Below are 6004 nucleotides of genomic sequence, written 5' to 3' on the forward strand. Positions count from 1 at the left end.
TTTAGTACAGATGATATCACAAAACTATTTTGTGTACTTTAAATATGTAGGTACACACATAAGGTTGTGCAAAATCCAAAATCGATCAATAATGAGCTACGTGGTACAACAGATTAACGTATTGCAGCGAGTGAGTAATCAGTACGCACTATTATATGATAATAAAATATGCTATAGTTTTGTTCATCGAAGACGGTGTATAAAATCAATTCAAATATGCTTTAGAAATGTTCAGTGTCAGCATTGTAAGGGAACTTTATATGTCTCGTATGTATGCTAAGTTAACGACGAATTAACTTTAATTATTTTATTAGATTATTCGTATAAACCACCTATGTACATGAAGTCCATAACACGGCACAACATTGCCTAACCGACACGTCATATAAGTCACATACATACGAGTGCACCCACATGAAAATTCAAGAAAAAAAATTAATTATAAATGACAAAGAATGTATATATATATATATATATATATATATATATATCGGTACATACATATAGGTACAATATAATTTAATATTGCGAAGGTGAAAGAACAATTATTAACATAACACTTTTAGCACGCTGTTTATTTAAAAGTTGTTTAAATAATACAAATTATGTGTTGTGTACAGTGTACCTATATATAATGGATATTCTCAAATGTAATTTTTGAATACAACCAGTGACGTCGCCATTTTATTTGTATTAAACGAAAATATATATTACAATTATCCGTTCCCTTTCTTACGGCCAACCAACAAATAATACAACGATTTATAGTATAAATATATGAATATATCAAGATGAAAATATTACATTCAGTCATCAATGCCTATAATACCTTCAAGGGTCTAGAAAAACAAATAAGTTACATCATTAAATTAAAAACCGTATTAACACGTTCACAATAACCGAATGAAAGATAGTATACAAGATAATAATGTATAAAGCGTGGGGAACATTAACGTTAAGACACCTAAGAGTAGGTACTGTTGCCGTGTATTTTAAAAATTAAAAAATCCTCAAAATCGGTAAAAACATCGACGCTTGACCGATTCAAAAAAAAAAAAAAAAATTTAAATAAATACAATGTGAAACATGGTATCTATAAATATAAATTATCAACAGTTCCGACGCCATTTTACAATACTATACACGTAATAAGATGCAAAACACAAGATTTGTGATCTGTACACTGTCTAAAACAGTAATATAATACGAGTATATACGTGTAGAAGGAATGTGACCATCGACAACACACCATATAAAAATTTACTACGAGCAAAGGACTAAACAGAATATTGTATGATATTGATTTTATAAATACTATGCATGTAGAGAGTAAACATACATACACCCATATACACAGTTTACAAACTTAAATGTAGTGTTAACGTACAAGGGAAATAGGTGCCTATATTATATATTTTACATATGCACTAACCTCGGCTGTTTAGAAAGGCGTATCTAAATGTACTGAACATAGACGCTAAAAAATAATAATTGTGTATTTAAAATATTTTAATAATATAATTACAAGACACGAAACATCCGATTCTCCGACCTTCAAAATTTATCCCCAGGTTCGACGGTAAAGTTTACACGACGTATAAAATCCAAAGGGTTCGAATGCGACGCTTACGGTTGTTGACAACATACCATCGTCGCCGTGTATTAAAAAAAATTTTAAAAAATACAAACGAACGGAATACTATCGAATTTTTAAAGTCCCCGCGGTGACCTCGGATTCGTGTCAAATTTCATTTTTAACGGGTAAATCGAATGTCCTTAAAGTCTGTTATCATTTATGCAACGCGAAATTTCAGGTCAATTCCGAAAAGTTCGGGAACGAACCGCTGCAGACTAGTCGATTCGGTCGCGTGTATGGGAATTATTATTATTACTATTTAAAGTTTATTATGTACGTGCTATTTACAAGTTAGATACAAGTATATATTTTGCGCAATTTATCGAGCGTATCGAATGGGTAGGTATCGTAAAAGAACCTAAACGATGCATTGTACGGACGACGATGTTGATTTATAGAGAGACACATGTATGGTGTGAGAAATATAATGTAGTACAAGAACGCCTGCGATTTAACGCATAAACAATGTTCGCAAACCATTGAAATGCACGTTTTGTAGTATTATTGGTCGGAAAACGAGAGGGAAATAATAACATTATAAGAAAATACTATGTATAATACTACAAATATATATATAGTTTAATCAAATTTTTTTGAAAAGCGTCTTAATTTTTTTTTTTAATTTATTCTTATAAATTATTTTTTATCACTTCGGCCAGACTACTGGGCGTGCTGAGACTTTTTACGGTATTGCGATGAGAATTGATACATTTTAAATATACAGTTAATTCTATCTATCTACGAGTATCTATATAAAATCCAAATACTACTTAGTCACTGATCGCTGTAACTCAAAAACTACTCAATGTACGAACTTGAAATTTAAAATAGAGGTTTTTCTCATATATTCACTGTGCAATAAGAAAGGATTTTCCGAAAATCTCATATTTAAGGGTCGAAACAGTTTTGGACTGGATGTATACATTTTTCATTTTTTGGTTACTTAGGAAATATATGATTTGTAAAATATGTTGATTTTAATAATTACCAATTCAGAATTATGTAAATTATTAAACTGTATAAATCAATAAAATTCATTTTAACTTTCGTTTTATTTCTTTTATAACCACCAACAGTTACATCAAACTTGACTTTAAATTATGTAAGGTAATAATCCATTAAAGCCAAGAATGTTCCGTGCGAAGCCGGATAATTAAGCTAGAGGTGACCCAGGTGACCGAGGTGACCGTTATTCAAAAAAATATATTTAGTGGTATAAGCTGAGCAGGGGCGTATTTAAACTTACTTCTAAGGGGAGGGGCGACTCAAATTTTTTCTTTAATTCAGGCTCAAAATTTACAAGTAAAATTTTTGGTAATATTTAAATCAAGTGAATCCTTAATATTTGTGGGTTTTTTTTTTGTTTTTTTTTTAATCTAATGCCAGATCCACTTAGAATCGACTTTTGTGTAGTTCTTTTTTAACACCTGTCTGTGTTTTGAAAATTACGCTTATGTTTTATTTGATTTTTCACTAAGTATGGACACTAAGTATCGTGATCTAAATGATCTACATTAAAAAAAATTCAAATGAATATCTCACATATGATCGATTCCTTAAATACGGATTCAGGGGAAGGCGATCGCCCCCTTTGCTCCCCTAAAATACGCCCCCGAAGCTCAGCATGTTTTAACATAAAAAGTACGTGGCACTAGTGATAATTCTACACAGTGGTTGGTGATCGTGCCACTGACTCATTATCGTAACGACCGTCATGACAGGAGTTGATTTTGTTGAAGTGCCACACAGTAAACATTTTTTGAAACATGTTTTAGGTGTAAGCATACTATTATGCCTATTAGCCACGGGATGTTTATTCGCGTTAAAATGTCAGTTGATATCTCATGATGATGATTCGTTCGAAAAAAATGTACTGTTTTTTAAATTTTCATTAATAATAACACGAAGTGACCGAAACACGCGTATACGCACGTACTATGATCTATATTATGATAAAAATAATATTCAAGCCTTGTATGTGGCTTACACGTGTGAATGGTTTCTTGAACATATACGAGGTTTTTGCGATGGAGACCAAACGATGAACACGAATTGCAGTTAGCAAATTATATTGTACAGTAGAACCTTAATTGATATAGGTGAGTTTACTGCAGGTGTATATCACAGTGTGCAAGGGGGCTAAATTCCATAAGATTAAGAATGATAAAAATATTATTTATAGTAGTAATAATGATAATACATAAAAATATGTAGGAACGTTTATCATATTATGTTACAGCGAAAACAACAAATACGTATTGCGTATGCATGCTGCTAAAGAACTCGAATGGACAATCAAATAAACTATAAGAAAATATATAATAATAAATAGGTTCAACATGTCATAATATGTCCATGCACAAAATATATATATATATACGTTTATATAAAAAAAACTGCTATCTACGTGCGAACATTAAAAAAATACTCGTGATGATACTATAACGTTAACGATGGCTGCAGGTACATCAAGAATACGCAACCGTAATAGTTACATCAATGTAATTTACCACAGGTTGAATTAAAAAGAAACATTTCGTTCAATAATTATATAAAATGTGATAAACAAAACGGCGCCGTGACGCGAATTTCAATGTATTATTTTGTATATATGTGGTGAGAGGGATAGTGGGGGTACCTGGCGCGCAGTTGTCCTGCAGGCTGCTTAGTCCTTACGCGCCCACACCTATCTCCACGGTTTTTGGTGCGCTTGCAAAGTAAAAAGTCCCCGGTAAAAAGCTCTGTTCGTCCTGCGCGACTTATACCACGATTCGTGTCCGCTCTGGGTTAACAAATCGTCGAACTCATAAGTCGTAGACACGCAGTACTGACTCTCATATCCTTCATTGTAGACATAACACCCCTTTCCTACTCCTCCTACCCACAGATGGCCGCGACCGAGTGCAGAGTTATCCGCAGGCGACGGTAATGCGCAGAACAGACCAGAAAAACAGCAAACGTAGGAGCATTACAAGCAACATCGGCGGACAACAACAGCAGTAGGAACGGAACGGCGGTGAAAAATAAAACACACGAAAAACGTACACTACGTTTATAAAAATATATACTAAAATAATATGAATATAAAATACGACATAGAAATGTGTCAACTCCGGGTGAAAGGAGATCAACTACCGCTTACCTGTTAGTGTGAGTGTGTGTGAGATTTATATAAAGACAACAGAGAAGAAGATGGAGACGTTTCTACGTTATTTTTGTTAATCGTATTCGTTGCGATGACGGTCTTGTCTGGGAAGACGAGCGTCTAAAGCGGAGAGAGAGGAAGAGAGCGCGAAACGGAGCGTGTGGGTAATGAAGGACGTATGGTGGAAGGAAAAAGACAGAGAGAGAGAGAGAGAGAGTGAGAAAGAGAGTAGGAAAATTTCGATTAATAACAAATGGGTAATAATTAAGGAAAAGAGTAAGCGAATCAAGAGACTACGACGACCACGACGGCGGCGGCGGCGGCGGCGGTGACGGTGAACGAGATAGGACGCATCGCGCGCGTCGGAACACGAATAGAACAAAGTACGTCTCTTCGCTCAGCTGTCGGTCGTTATCACACACACACACACACACGAGCGCGGGCGCGCGCGCGCGTAAACGTACACGCACGCACGCGAAGACACACGAAGGCACGCACACACGCGCAAACACGGCGGACTGGACGACGGGGTCGGATACGATTTGCACCGCGGACGACACGGTCGGCGACTGACGCGGTTAGCTCACACGCGCTAGCGCCCTTACACGGTTCGCACGCGCAGTATACGTCGCCGTTATGTGTGCGCGGCGCGTGTATAAACGGAAACGGCGCGAGGAGAGTAAAAAAAAAAAAAGAACACGAAACAAATAATGTGGGAAGGAAAAAAAATAAAAAAGAGACGAAACCTGAAAACTCTGCAGCGCTGTTGGTGTGCAAGCGTGTGCGGGTGTGCGAGACCCTGTGCGTGTGCGTGCGCGCGCTTGCGTGCGCGTGTTTGTGTGCGCGCGTGTGTGTGTGTTTATTTTCGTTGGGTCAGGCCGACCATCGATCCAACAGCTGGAACGTAAGGCTCGTCGTCGTCGGCCGGGTGAACGGAATAACGTCGATTGGGGGCGTCTGACTGGCGGCGGCGGCGGCATCCGTGACACGACATCTAGGCATCGAGCGCGATGGTTATCGCGGCTGGCGCCGACGTTCCATAGATGTCACTGCGGGTTCGACACGAGGCTTTCGAACCTTTCCTGAGACGCCGACCGGAAACACTAACCGTGTTCGATATTTTTCCTGATGTGAAATCTCCCTCGCGGTAAACGAACGAATTTACACCGACCTCGTCTCTCCGACTAACCTAGTACCGGTTAGACGGTTAGAGAACACAATTA

At 37.1% G+C, this 6004-nt stretch overlaps 1 protein-coding gene across 4 annotated transcripts in view; it reads right to left on the minus strand.

Moving 5' to 3' along the window:
* LOC112691933 (protein NDRG3) overlaps positions 1–5547 on the minus strand; it is a 51136-nt gene extending 45589 nt beyond the window's left edge. For 2 of the 4 annotated variants that reach the window (XM_025566395.1, XM_025566393.1), the window contains exon 1: positions 4779–5547. The gene's annotated coding sequence lies outside the window, so the exon portion shown is untranslated. The remainder of the gene's footprint in view (positions 1–4778) is intronic. The other 2 variants (XR_003149364.1, XM_025566396.1) reach the window with 2 other exon arrangements.
* Between the last annotated feature and the right edge of the window lie 457 nt (positions 5548–6004).

The sequence above is a fragment of the Sipha flava genome, unplaced genomic scaffold (assembly GCF_003268045.1).
Source record: "Sipha flava isolate LNK unplaced genomic scaffold, YSA_version1 68_pilon_pilon, whole genome shotgun sequence".
Taxonomy (NCBI): domain Eukaryota; kingdom Metazoa; phylum Arthropoda; class Insecta; order Hemiptera; family Aphididae; genus Sipha; species Sipha flava.